Raw genomic sequence first — 12,360 nt, 5'->3', positions numbered from 1 at the left:
CTCCATTTTACTATGATTACTTACATTTCTGTGTTTGTTTGTTTGTTTGTTTCATTTTTTTTTTCTGGTTTTGTTTGTTAGCTTTTCCCTTGATTCTTGTTAGCTTTTTTTTAAATACTGAAAACTTTCTCAGTGGCTTCATCTTCATAGCTCTTGTAACATGCACATAGTCTTTGGATGGCCTTCAACCATACAGAGGAGGTTTAAAAGGACTTTAAAAATCACCTGTCTGGCTCTGAGTCTTGTTAAAACTCTGTATCATGACACATCTGTAACTGACTTCCCATTTCTTCTACCTCTTGACAGTCCATTATGTCTGCCTGTCCCAAAGTAGATCTGTTCCTTCATCCATGAGAGACTTTCCACACCATGAACATAAGCCTATAGGAAATGCATCCATTTAGCAAGTACCCCCAGGTCATTACACTGCATAAAGCAGACTGATGTATATCTGTAAAGCAGACATCAAGATGAGCTACTTACAACAAGCTTACTATTCACTTATGCCATTGCCAACATCATATATTCATCACCAATTATCCCAATGTCTTAAATAAGTCACTCTTTAAAGATGGCTTCAGTGTTGTTTTGCTCTTTAAACTCCCCAAAGAGATGTCTATTTTAATAACTGTTTTCATAGGAAACACTGTGGGACCTGTGGGACCAATGCAATGCCACTAGCTCAAGTTCACTCAGAAATGAGTTGGCATTACAGAGCAGAAGTCCTGCAAGTCCAGAACTCAGCAGGGTCTGTTTAGTTGAAGAGGTTGGGAGCCAAATTTCTGCCAAAGGGATGTGGTTGGGAAGGAGAAGGAATGAGAGTGTCTTAGGAACTTCAGGTTGACAGTTCTGTGGTTTTGCATTTGAAAATGTGAAGAAAGGGAAGCAAATACTTGTTCTCTCAAGAGCTACTTGTAGCCAGAGCTCATCTTGGCCCTACAAACTTCTGTGAAGACTTCCACAGCAAAACCCACCACCATTGCACAGAAAGAAGGCAGTTCCAGCACAAGGGGATCGGTATCTATCTTCACAGCACTGAGGACTGCAGGTGAGAAAAGACATGTTACTACCTGACAAAGTCATTTTGGATGCTACCTGAGTCAACCTCATTAGCAAAGCTTAATTGTGGTGGCACATGCACCCAGCAGAAGAGAAAGGCTATTGTTTAAGAGCAAATCTCAAAGTCACGGTGTGTGTCACCAGCTGCCAAGAGAGCACCAAGCCGATTAGGACAGGAGGCCTTCCTTGGGGGCAGAGGATGCTATCTGCAGTGCAGAACTCGTCAAAGCTGTGCCTGACAGACCCTGGCTGCCGCACTGGAGCGAGAACAAAAATGAACTTCCCCTGGTGAAAATATTATAGCCTTGGCAGAAGAGGACCTTGTCTGTAGGTTGGTATGAGTCAATCATAAGGGGCTTTTGTGTGCGTGCACGTATGTGTGCGCGTGTGTGCATTAGCAGAGCATTCTGTCAGGGACCGATTTTCAATGATGCAAGTCTCCTATAACTGATAACACTCTAAATAACAGGTGAGTGACTCCTGGCAAGAAGGAGATTGTCTGACCTCATTGTTTGCCTTTTTTCCCCCCTCTTTGTTCTTCACAAATAAAGGTTTTTTAATAAACTGAAAGGTCCTCCGCTCCTGCCTGATGATAAAATGAAAGGAACCAGTGAGGTATGGTACAACGTGGCAGCAAAAAAAAGAGAAGCTCATCAGAAAATAACAAAGGTGCAAGTTAAAGATAAGGCAGCTGTCAGAGATTAATCCTGCTGGCCTGATTGTTTTCTTTAATACCAAGGCCTGCAATAGCAAGCGATAAGTTTGCTGAGTAATTTGGTTTTTGGTGAGGAAATAAAATTCAGGTAGGCCTCATAATTGATTTCCTTTTCTTTAGTTTTCTAAACATTAAACAAAACAAAAAAACCCTCTGCTTTGACTACACTTCCCTTTTTTCAAATTTGCTCCACGGCTGTGAGCTTCCCTCCAAGCCAGGTCTGCAGAGAGATAACTCCGAGGGCAAAAGCACACACTCTTTCTCCAGAATCCCCCTGGGAATACTTTTGTTTCGTCCTCAGCAGTAGCTGCAACTCTTGAGCATGATTAATTCTGCCTGGTATTGGTTTCATTTTGCTCTCCAAAAAATGGGTAAAACATGAGGTGGTGGAAAACTTCAAAAGAAACTCCACGCTGCACGTTGTCTGCATGTTATTATGGTACTAGACCCACACGAGCGGCACAGGAGGGCTGAAGTTCTCATTGTTCTGGAGAAAATGCAAACCATGGGAGCTGTCTAAAGAGGTGGTAGCTGAGGCTGACCACCAGCTCACTGCACCTGTCCTCCTGGTCCCTGTCCTTGTTTCCTTCATATGGACATGGAAGTGGGAAGAGTGGAGACCAGGAGGGGTTGTTCGCCGTGCCGTGTTCCAACCGGTCATACCCAGGCCATATGCAGGCTGAGGAGCAGGGTGGTGCTTGATGCTCTTGGGACAGATGCAGCCAAGGACCTCTCCACAGGCAGCCTTGGACAACCAAGCAAGGCATGGACCCAGTAGAGGTTTCTCCTGAGCCTCTGGAGCAATCAGAGCATCACCTGCAGGAAAGCCCATGGGACTTCCTCCGTGAGGGGCTGGTGAACCCTCAGTCCCTGCCCAAACCTTCCTTGTCTCGGGGTGCACACAGCCAGCCCTGGGGAGCCCGGGCACTGCACAGGCAGTAGCTGTGGGAGGAAGCAAGGGAGAAAAAGGTTAAGGGAGGAAAACCTGTCCAAACCAATGAGGCAGAGCTGGTCTCTGGGGAGAAGGTGGTCCCAAGACAGTGTGTGTGCATGTATGTGTGTACATGTGTGTTTGTGCATGTGCGTGGTGCATGCATACACGAGGCAGCAGCAGAGCCTTATTTATTGTGACAAAATGAACAGCCCCCAGGATGCTCATCCAGCAGCTAATTTCTCATCTTATCTATTATGTGAATGAGATGGGAAAACAGTTTCCTGTTTTTCACAGATATCGCTAACATGAAAGATACCGAATGAATTCCCTTGAAAGCCATGCAGTCAGTTCCAGCCACAGACTCATTTGTTTCAATGGAAAGAATTAATGCAGTCAGGGCTGCCCATTGATAGGAAACAAGTCTATAAACCTCTCTATAGAAGCAAATGTGTTGCTACCACCTCCAAAGCGGATGAAAAGCTTGGCGGGCATTTTCTCCACATGCATTGGTAGCACACATGCAGACACACACTTGTGTACCACACCAGCACACACACACACACACTCTTAAACCCTGTCATTTCCCTTTTTCAATAAAGATATTTCCAGTGTTATAATGCAGTTATAATGTAATATTGTTTGAAAAGGTCAATCTGTACTATGGCGTAAACCACAGCAAAGGAATCTTTTTCCTCCAGGAACTTTCTGAGGGCCTTACATCATGTGTAAAAGCAAGAAGTGATGGGTATGCTAAGCCATACATCCCCAGCAGAGTTTAGGGGAAGGCTTTGGAAAAAAATCCCATGTTAAGGGCAAACAGAGGGGCTGGTTGTCATTAAGGTCTTACATCTCTTTCAAAGCACAGACTCAGAGGAAAGCCTATAAAACACTGGCTGTGTATGTCCGCAGGCAGACAGTGGTTGTGACCTTACTGCCGCTACAGCCACGCAACTGTGCTAGGGAGTGGGAAAGGAAATATCATGTTAGCACCCTTCAAGCTATTTCTGCCTATTTTATATCGGTTTTCACCTCTTTACTTTTCCAGCAGAGGGAGCATCTGGGTTTAAATGAAAAGAAGGGGAGGAGATACTGGCCTCATGGCAGAAGTCAGAAAAAAAAACAATGATCAGCCTTAAGCTGTGCAGTGTCCCTCCCCTGAAAACAGGTCCTACAGCCAGGACACTCATCCCGGTGCTGCCAGTGGTGCAGAGGGGCTATGCAGTGTGACTGAAGAAACACAGCCCCACATCTGCCTTTACCTCCGTGCAGATAGTCCAAAGCTCTAGGAGCCAGGGCCCCTCAGCAGGCCTCTTACAAGGTTTCCTTTTCTTGCTTCAAAGGCACAAATGGGAATAAGACAACTTCTGTCTAAACATCAGAAAGCATCAGAATGCAGGTGACAGCACTGCCACAGGCTGCCCACAGAGAGGCTGTGGAGTCTCCCTCCTTGGAGATCTTCAGAAGGCATGTGGACGTGGTACTGGGCTCTAGGTGTCCCTGCTTGAGCAGGGGGTTGGACCAGGCAACCTCCAGATGTCCCTTCCAACCCCAGCCTTTCTGTGATTATGTACGAGGGAAGGAGAGGACCCAAACTCCTTAAGATGGGACATCTTCTCAAAGGGCAGTCCCAGCCCAGACCTTCGTCAGAAAGGGAACCCTGGTGGGATACGGCCTACCACTTTTGACACTGCCAGGGTAGCACATGCACAGCCACATCGCACCACAACGTACTTTGCTTCTCCAAGTGACAGGCAGCAGGTTGTGACATCTGCTCTAGGTGTTCCTGCCTGTGTCCCTCCTACAGCACCTCTTACCCTGGGTAGGCTGATGTGTCTTCTGGCTTGCTATCGTGGGTGGACAGCCTGCAAGGACGGAGAGCGAGGAGGGGAAGCAGGAAGGGGAGGAAGGGGAAGCTGAAGAAAAGTAAAAGAAATGAGAAGAGACAACTCCGGTGCTTCAGCACAGTAAGACGAGATGCCTCAGTTACACTGCAGCGAGGCACTAGTGTAGGAGAAATGAAAATAAATTCAGCCTACAGTCCTAATGAAGTAAATTCCAGAGTGGGCTGAGACCGTAACTGTTATAAATGAGGATCATTATCTTCACTCTGCAATTCTGCTCAGCACAGGGCACGGAGCACGGAGATAGGAGGAGACAACCTGGGGTGTGACACTGTGAAGTACAGCCCTGTCACCCTGCTGCTGTCCCGTGACAAGGAGACTCATGCAAAGGGCTAGCAACAGAGCTCTCTGCTAACCATGCGAGCCACATGGGCCATCTGGAAACCTCAGGGTTTTTCCCAGGATTTGTCCCATCTGTTCCAGGGTTTGTCCCAGCTTTTGGTCTGATCAGGAAAAGGTTTTCTGGATGCTGGGCTGGCAGGAGAAATGGCAGATCTCCAGAGGGATGGGTTGCAAGTGTTGTCATTTCACTAGGGAGGCTTATTTGGCCTTCTTTCATATTCTCCATGGCAGTACCTGCTCAGGATCTTGGGGTCAGCTTTTGTAGCCCTGGAGGCTGGATCCAGCACTGGAAGGTCAAAGACACCATGTGCCACACAGAATGCCTCTGTGCCAGGGATGGCTTATTGCTCACCCCCAGGGGAGCCAGGTGGACACACTGTTGATGCTTCCTACTGTTATACATAAAAGGAAGCCATGCAGCTGGTGCAAAGCACAGCAGCACCTCTGCTGAGCAGTTTAAGCTGTCGCACTTAGACCAGGCTCAGCCACCTCTCCCCACCAGCTAACCATCTCCTTCCCACAGCAGCAGCCAGCTTTGCCCCCACAGACTTATGATTTTTGTTGTATGGAGCTCGTCACCACAAGAAAGTGACCTCAATTCACCATGTTCAATTGTAAACTCTTGCAGCCCTGACTCCTAACCTCTTCTTCTGTCCCCTCCTTCAGCTCTTTCTGTACACTTCTCAGAAGGAGTGATGGAAGGGATGTGGTAACATGGACAGAGCCCTCTTTTTGTCCACTCTATCACCATATCTACCTGTTAATGTGTCATATAATTTTTAATATTACAATCATAAACCCCTTTTGGTTTGGCTCAGGCAGGTATAACATTTAAGTAGGCGGCAACTTAGAGAGTTTCTGAGCATTTACCCCAATGAGAAAAGCTGGAGCCTAGATATGCCTGAGGAAATAAAGACATGGTAAGATAAATTCACTGTAGCATTTTCACAACCAAATTCTTAAGAGGATGCTCTCTTTAACATTTCTCAAACACCCAGGCAAAAGCCTCTCATCTAGACTTGCTGGAGACACATAACTCACATAAGTGGCTCTGCTGCAGGTACAGGTTAGCGGAGACAGAAATTTAGAGTGAATTTCTAATGAAAAACCAAAGGTCTTACCTAATTCAATACTTTTAGTACATATCTCAGTAGGAGCCCCATTAAAAAAGACATTGAATTGAAATAAAACTGAGTTAGACTTTTTCATCTCAGAACGTTAGCATTTTGAGGTCAGATTTTTGGAGTTTTCAAATGAAATTTGAGAATGTAATGTCAAAATGTTTTTAGGTGGTTCTTTTCAGTTTTTGTATTGTTTGTACTACTTACCAATTACATCAGGATAGTTCTGATAACTGACATGAAGGAATATCTTAAAATTGCAATAATTAACTCCTAAATTAAATAAATCACCAAATGAACTAGTTCTTAAATGCTACAGGGCAAATTTCCAAAAGTGAAATTCCAGAGAAAATATTTAAACAAACATATTTCTGGTTCAAACAGGGTAGAAATAATACACCCAATGAACTGAAAATTCAAGTTTCAACCATCTGTGGTGAAGGCGTGCATCTGAGCACTGCTCTCAGCCAGGCTGGCAGTGTGCTCACTTCTCTCTGATGATGCAGACTTGCACGTGCTGGGGCAGTAGGTCCCCTGCCTGACCTCTCCCGGTTTGGTCCATGTGGCTGTAGGAGGAGGGAAGGGCTGCAGGAAGATGGATAAAAGCCCCAGAAATCCACTTGTTAAATACCAGCATTTCTTCCTACATTGGTGTGCAGGACGATAGTGTTGCTTTTTGTGTATTAGAAAACCAGGACAAATGTTCATGTATACCATCGTGCCACAGTAAATGGCTCATCTTCAATCTTAGCCAGACCTGGGTGCAAATGTTGGGTCAAAGTTTGCATAAGGTTTTGTGTACATTGTGAATTTTTACTCACAAATAGACTGATTTTGCCCTGCAAAATCTTATCTTCTTTTCCCTATTCTAAACAAAAAATATCCATACAATCACAAGGTGGAGGAGTAAGATCCAAAGGGGCTGTGATAAAGGTGCTAAAACCTTCTTGGTGCTGAGTACAACTTGCTTCAGGACCATAGGTTTCCTGGGTGCAATGGCATTACCTCCTTTCCAAAAGCAGCTGAGGCTGCTCTAGCTCTCAGCACTCACACCTCCTTCGTGTTTGAGCAAAGCGTAATGGACTGCGTTTCTCATGCAGTTTTCTCTAAGTACTTGCACAAACCACCTGTACCAGCATTTTCTGTAGCTGTTAACAGCTTAGGGAAAAGCCCTGCAGGTTCCAGCATAGCTGGTGTCAGGTGCCTTCCACAGCTCAAAGTCTTCCAGGATACCAGCTTTATAAAAAATACAAATGATGCTGAATTTCACTGGCAAGGAATTTTTGTTGCCTCAAGAGCTCAAACCAAAAAGGCTGCAGAAGCAAGGATATGGACAGCCCAGACATAGTCCTCACAGATTCTCTTTGAATATGAATTTTGTTTGCTTTAAAATGTGAGACAAAGGTGTTCTCAACCCAAGGCAGACCCTAACCACCGATAAGGGAAAGACAGGTTGGAAATGGCTGGTTAAATCCAGAAGGATGCAGCACTGCTATTTTATTTATTACAATCTTCACAATTCTAGGGGGGACATGGTAATTTACAAACGTAACAAGACCAGAGTTCTGCCCTGAGGAGCTGTTTTAGCTTAAATTAGGCAGACCAAGCATAAACAAGTCTGCGTAACAAGAACGTCTAGAATTTAAATAGTAAATATTAATATATATATATATATAAATAAATAAAATAAAAAAGTAGTGCTTGAGGCCACAAGTCATCCTTTAATTGACAGCAGTTCAAAGGAAACTTTCCCAGGGGTAAGGCATTTCATAACTGCCTGCTGAGGGCTCCTTCCCTATCCCCCCGAAGCAGCTGGCTCCAGCAACTGTTCGCGATGGGGCTCAGCGCTCAGCACGGCAGCAGCCGAGCCACTGGGGCTTTTCCTCTGAAGGCTAGGGGATAGCAATGGCAGAGGTGGCTCCCCAAAAGACACTGCGACATATGAGGGGGGGACAGAGGAGAGGTCCATGCAGCAGCAAAACGCTGAACAAAGAAGGTGAGACAAGGGGTCAGCGCAGGAAAGTTTGAGCTAGCCGTGAGTAAAGCCCTGGACAAGGATGCTGGAAACCTGGATTTCATCCCAGCCTTGACCTTGGACAAGCTCCTGTGTCTCCATTAGCCGGCTTCCACTCCCAAATGCTGTTTGCCTTCATTATGTAGATTAGAAAGCTCTTCGAGGAAGTAACTGGCTCTTGTGATGTGCTTGTACAGCACCACTCACAACAGGATCTTCAGCTAGACTCAAGTCTGCCAGTGTTGCTGCAATGCAAAAGATCTACAGTCATAATAATAAATAAGAAAGGTGTAATCACTTTTAATTCTGGAAATATATTCGAAGACAGGCAGCTGAAGGGAGCTCAAATGAATGTCAGCTGAAGATCTGATTTCAGTGTTGCTACTAATTATTGTGTATAAAAAAATAGTTTAGAAGATCCAAACCTGGCTTTGAATGACCATTCAGAATGGCTGGGATAAATTTTTCATTCAGTGAAAATATAAAAATATAGAATTTTTGTGTTAACTATGTTTAAGATGAAAAAATACACTTTTGGGGATTTTCCTTCCTTTTTCCAAGAAGTAGTCATCATTTATAACAAAATAAGCATTGAAGTTACTACTGAGTACTTTTACTCCCTGAAAAAAAAAAAATACTTTCAGGACATTAAATATCTGAAGAATTATTTTGTTAACAAATTGCATTAAAGGATGCTGTGGCCTATTTCACAAGAAACAAAAAAAAAAAAAGTCCATTCTGGTCCCTGCACAATGAAAATAACTTTAAAAGTGCAAAATTTGATGAAACTGTTTTCCCAATTTGAGGCCTGTTCTATTTTTCATGTAGTGTTGACAAGAGCTAGATGAGAACAAAATTCAGTTTCCATCATCTCTTCAGTCGCTGGCCTCTCTAATGATTAACAAAAGTGCTGTTTCGCTGGTGTTTTCTTGTTAAATGGAAACCCATCCCATAGAAACAGAACTTGAAACCATCAAATCATTTCACAACCAACAGATGGTAACAGCTATATAAGCAGCCCTCAGCTGGTTTTAGCCAGCGACGTGGAGGTAAAAATTGCTGTATCACGATCAAATTCTGTATGCTACATCCATCTTTTTAAGATTTCCTCTCTGAAATTTCTGTGGCCCGATTTTGATGCAAGATGCCAGAGCAGGGCATCCTTCAGACACAGGGAGCATCCTTCTCTGAAAGCAGGGACCGAGGTCAGCTCCCATTCGTGACACATCTTTCTGCAGATGGGGATGTTAAATATGGAGTGCCTCTTTAACATTTTATCACCCCACTTGAAACTTCGAATCAACGCGTGTAAACCAGCCAAATCTTGTTGCTACTTTCCCTGTCCACCAAGAGAAGGTGTGCATGGGCCCTGGGGGCAGGCTGCAGGTGGCACAGGGCTCGTCCCCATCCCAGTGCAGCGAGGTGAGCTCATTGCAGTGATTTCCTCCAGTGTGACGCTGTGTCACGGGCCGATAGCATCGCTCCAGCCTTTAATCCAGGCTCAGCAGAAAAATCAGGAAGTATCTGAGAGACAAATAAAACAGTGTCCCATTGTGCTGTCACCTAACAAAATCCTTTTGACTTAGCAAACTGTTGTTCAACTGGTCTCTCCTCCCTAGCAGCAGCCCCCACTTCTCTGTGCATAAAAACTGCTGAGCCAAATGGTCACTTTAAAATCAGCTTGCACCCAGTGCTTTGCTCTGTCTCCTAATTAACTTCTTAATTAGGAAATCTTTAAAAAAAAAAAATCACAGGAAATTAAATTCTCTGTTCATGTCTCCCACCTAACCTGGCACACAGAAAAAGATGAGAAGAAATAAGAGAGTTGAAAGACTTGGTATAGTTTCTGAAACAGATGAAGCTGTTCCTCACCACAAAGAAGATTTCTCAGCTTTGTCCTGACAGTTTATAAAAGCATTCATTTCAAAGCAAGGAAGCCAGGAAGGCTGAGAGGAGTGGTAAGGAACAAGACAATGTGGGGACCTCTCACCTCTGCACCCCACATTCTGGTTTCAGCCTGGCAAACTGATGTGCGTGGGGAAGCTGCCTCTGCTGCTGCCCTGGCTTTGTGCAGAGACGGCTGCCCTCCTGGGGCTCTCACTCCTTCCTCCTTCATACACGCCAAAATCACCTGGGAGAAGAAAGTAAATGGGCTAAAGGGAAGTTAGTTGGCTGCATGCCCAGCCTTTTCCCTCACAGGTGTTTGTCCCCTTCAGGAGAATTTCTAGAGTGGGTTTCAGGTGCCACTCACAAGGGACCTGGGAAATAGTCAGACGTGCAGGTACTTGCAAAAGGCACATGACGTGACAAAGCACTCATCACACCGTGCCACTACTCAGTGCCACCACCAGGCAGAACAGCCTTCACGTACACATGTACACACACACCCCAGGGAAAGTTTGAATTCAAGAAACTTCACAGAAACTCCCCCCCCCCCCCCCCCCCCCCAAAAAAAAAAAAAAAAGAAAAACCACCTTCTGATACACTAACACTTTCTAGCTCCCAGTACAGTGACTCTCGTGTAGCCATGGCATTCAGGCAGGGTTTGTACGCAGCACTCTGATGCATCTTTATCTGGACAATACTTCTTGCGTATGACTTTTTTTTTTTTTTTTTCTGCCCATTCAAACACCTCCACTGTACTCCTTCCTCTGCCTTAACCTTTGGGGCACTAACAAAGAACAAGCTATGAGGAGCCCGTAATGTTGTGGAAATAAGAGATAAAAAATCAGTTATGCAAAAGGAAGAAAAAATAAACAAAAACAACCTGAGGTTTTGCAAAAAGCTGCATAACCTGTCTTCAGGGCTGGAGGAGAAACAAATGCATTTGGCTTGGATTAGTGAGAATTAAATCCATCTATGTGTAAGCTGCAGTATTTTTGCCGTCAGTGCCCTTTCACTGTTTCCTGCAAAATATTGTGGCTGTTGCACAGTGTTAGCTGTTGGCAATACTGGAAATATGTACATACCTTCTTGAATCTAACCTGTCAGCAAGCTGAAGGTCTGTTCATTTTAACTTTTAGTCACAGAAATTAAGTATTTTTTAAACACACAGTAAAAGAAAAGATGAATACTTTACCATTTATCTACCAAAAAAAAAAAAAAAAAAAAAAGGAAAAGAAAAAGAAGAGCATTCCAGCACTCTGCCCTCATTTTTCTTTTCTTTTATTTTTGCAACTGAATCTGCAAAGAAATTGCTGTTTTCCCGGGGTGCTTTATTTATTTATCTACCTAGCTATTTATTTATGTTTGTTTATTTATTTATTTAAGGGAACTCTCTGAAATTCCTGGGCGAGCACTGCCACCTACCGGGCCCTGCCCGGGGCTGCCGTGGGGGCTCGGTGGTCACCCCCGCCCGTGGGGGGACCCCGGCCCCCTGACATCCCGGGGTGTTAACTGGGGGCAGCAAATGGCAAGAGCTTCAGAAGGAGCCCTCTGACCCGAATGGGGTGCCGGCACGTCCCGAAGGGGGTCACCCCCTGGGATGGGTGGCAGCACGGGTGGGCTGGTGGTGCAGCACTTGGACATCCTTGAGTGCCCTCCCAGCTATTGGGGGGCACAGTCCAGCAACACCAGCCTCTGCGCCACCCGTCACTGCTGGGTGGGGGGTCATTATGTCTGTGACTTCAGGCTTGGTTTTGATTTTATTTGTTTATTTATTGACTGAACAAGTAGGATTTTGCTGGGAGACTGCAGTCCTAAAGAACATGCACTGGATGGGTGGATGGGTTGCTCAAGTTCTCAGCAGATCAGTCCTGGTCACTCACTGATCCTCCTCACTGCTGTCAAGCTTTGTGACTGAGCACTTAGCAGGATTTTTTAAAATTTAGTTACAGCAATCTTCTCAGAGCGACCAGCTGATTCTTCTACACCACCTTCTGTGCTGCTGCCCTGCTCTTCAACCCTGAGCCGAACAACCAACTTCCCTATTTCTGCCTTTGGGTTGTCCCTCCCGGGGTGGTGGGCAGGGCCCTGCGCCTGCCCCCAGCCCACCTCCACCCCATCCCATCGGGTGCTGGAGGCCTGGACTAGGAGCAGGAAAGCAAGGGCCCTGGAAAAAAGAAAAAAAATGTTTTCCTCTGCGTGTTTGTATGTGTGCAATTTACATAATAATTGTGTCTGTTGTCTGCAGACATGAATTCATTACAGCAGGAGGTAGGAGAACAGCCAGCGTCAATATACATTTCAGATTCCTTGCTACGTCCTTGATTTATAAGGCACAACCTGAAACACTGACAAGCTGCTTGCCTTTCAGGGAACTAACTGCACGTAGC

The sequence above is a fragment of the Oxyura jamaicensis genome, chromosome 2, assembly GCF_011077185.1.
Source record: "Oxyura jamaicensis isolate SHBP4307 breed ruddy duck chromosome 2, BPBGC_Ojam_1.0, whole genome shotgun sequence".
Lineage (NCBI taxonomy): Eukaryota > Metazoa > Chordata > Aves > Anseriformes > Anatidae > Oxyura > Oxyura jamaicensis.
Note: the sequence above shows the minus strand (reverse complement) of the source record.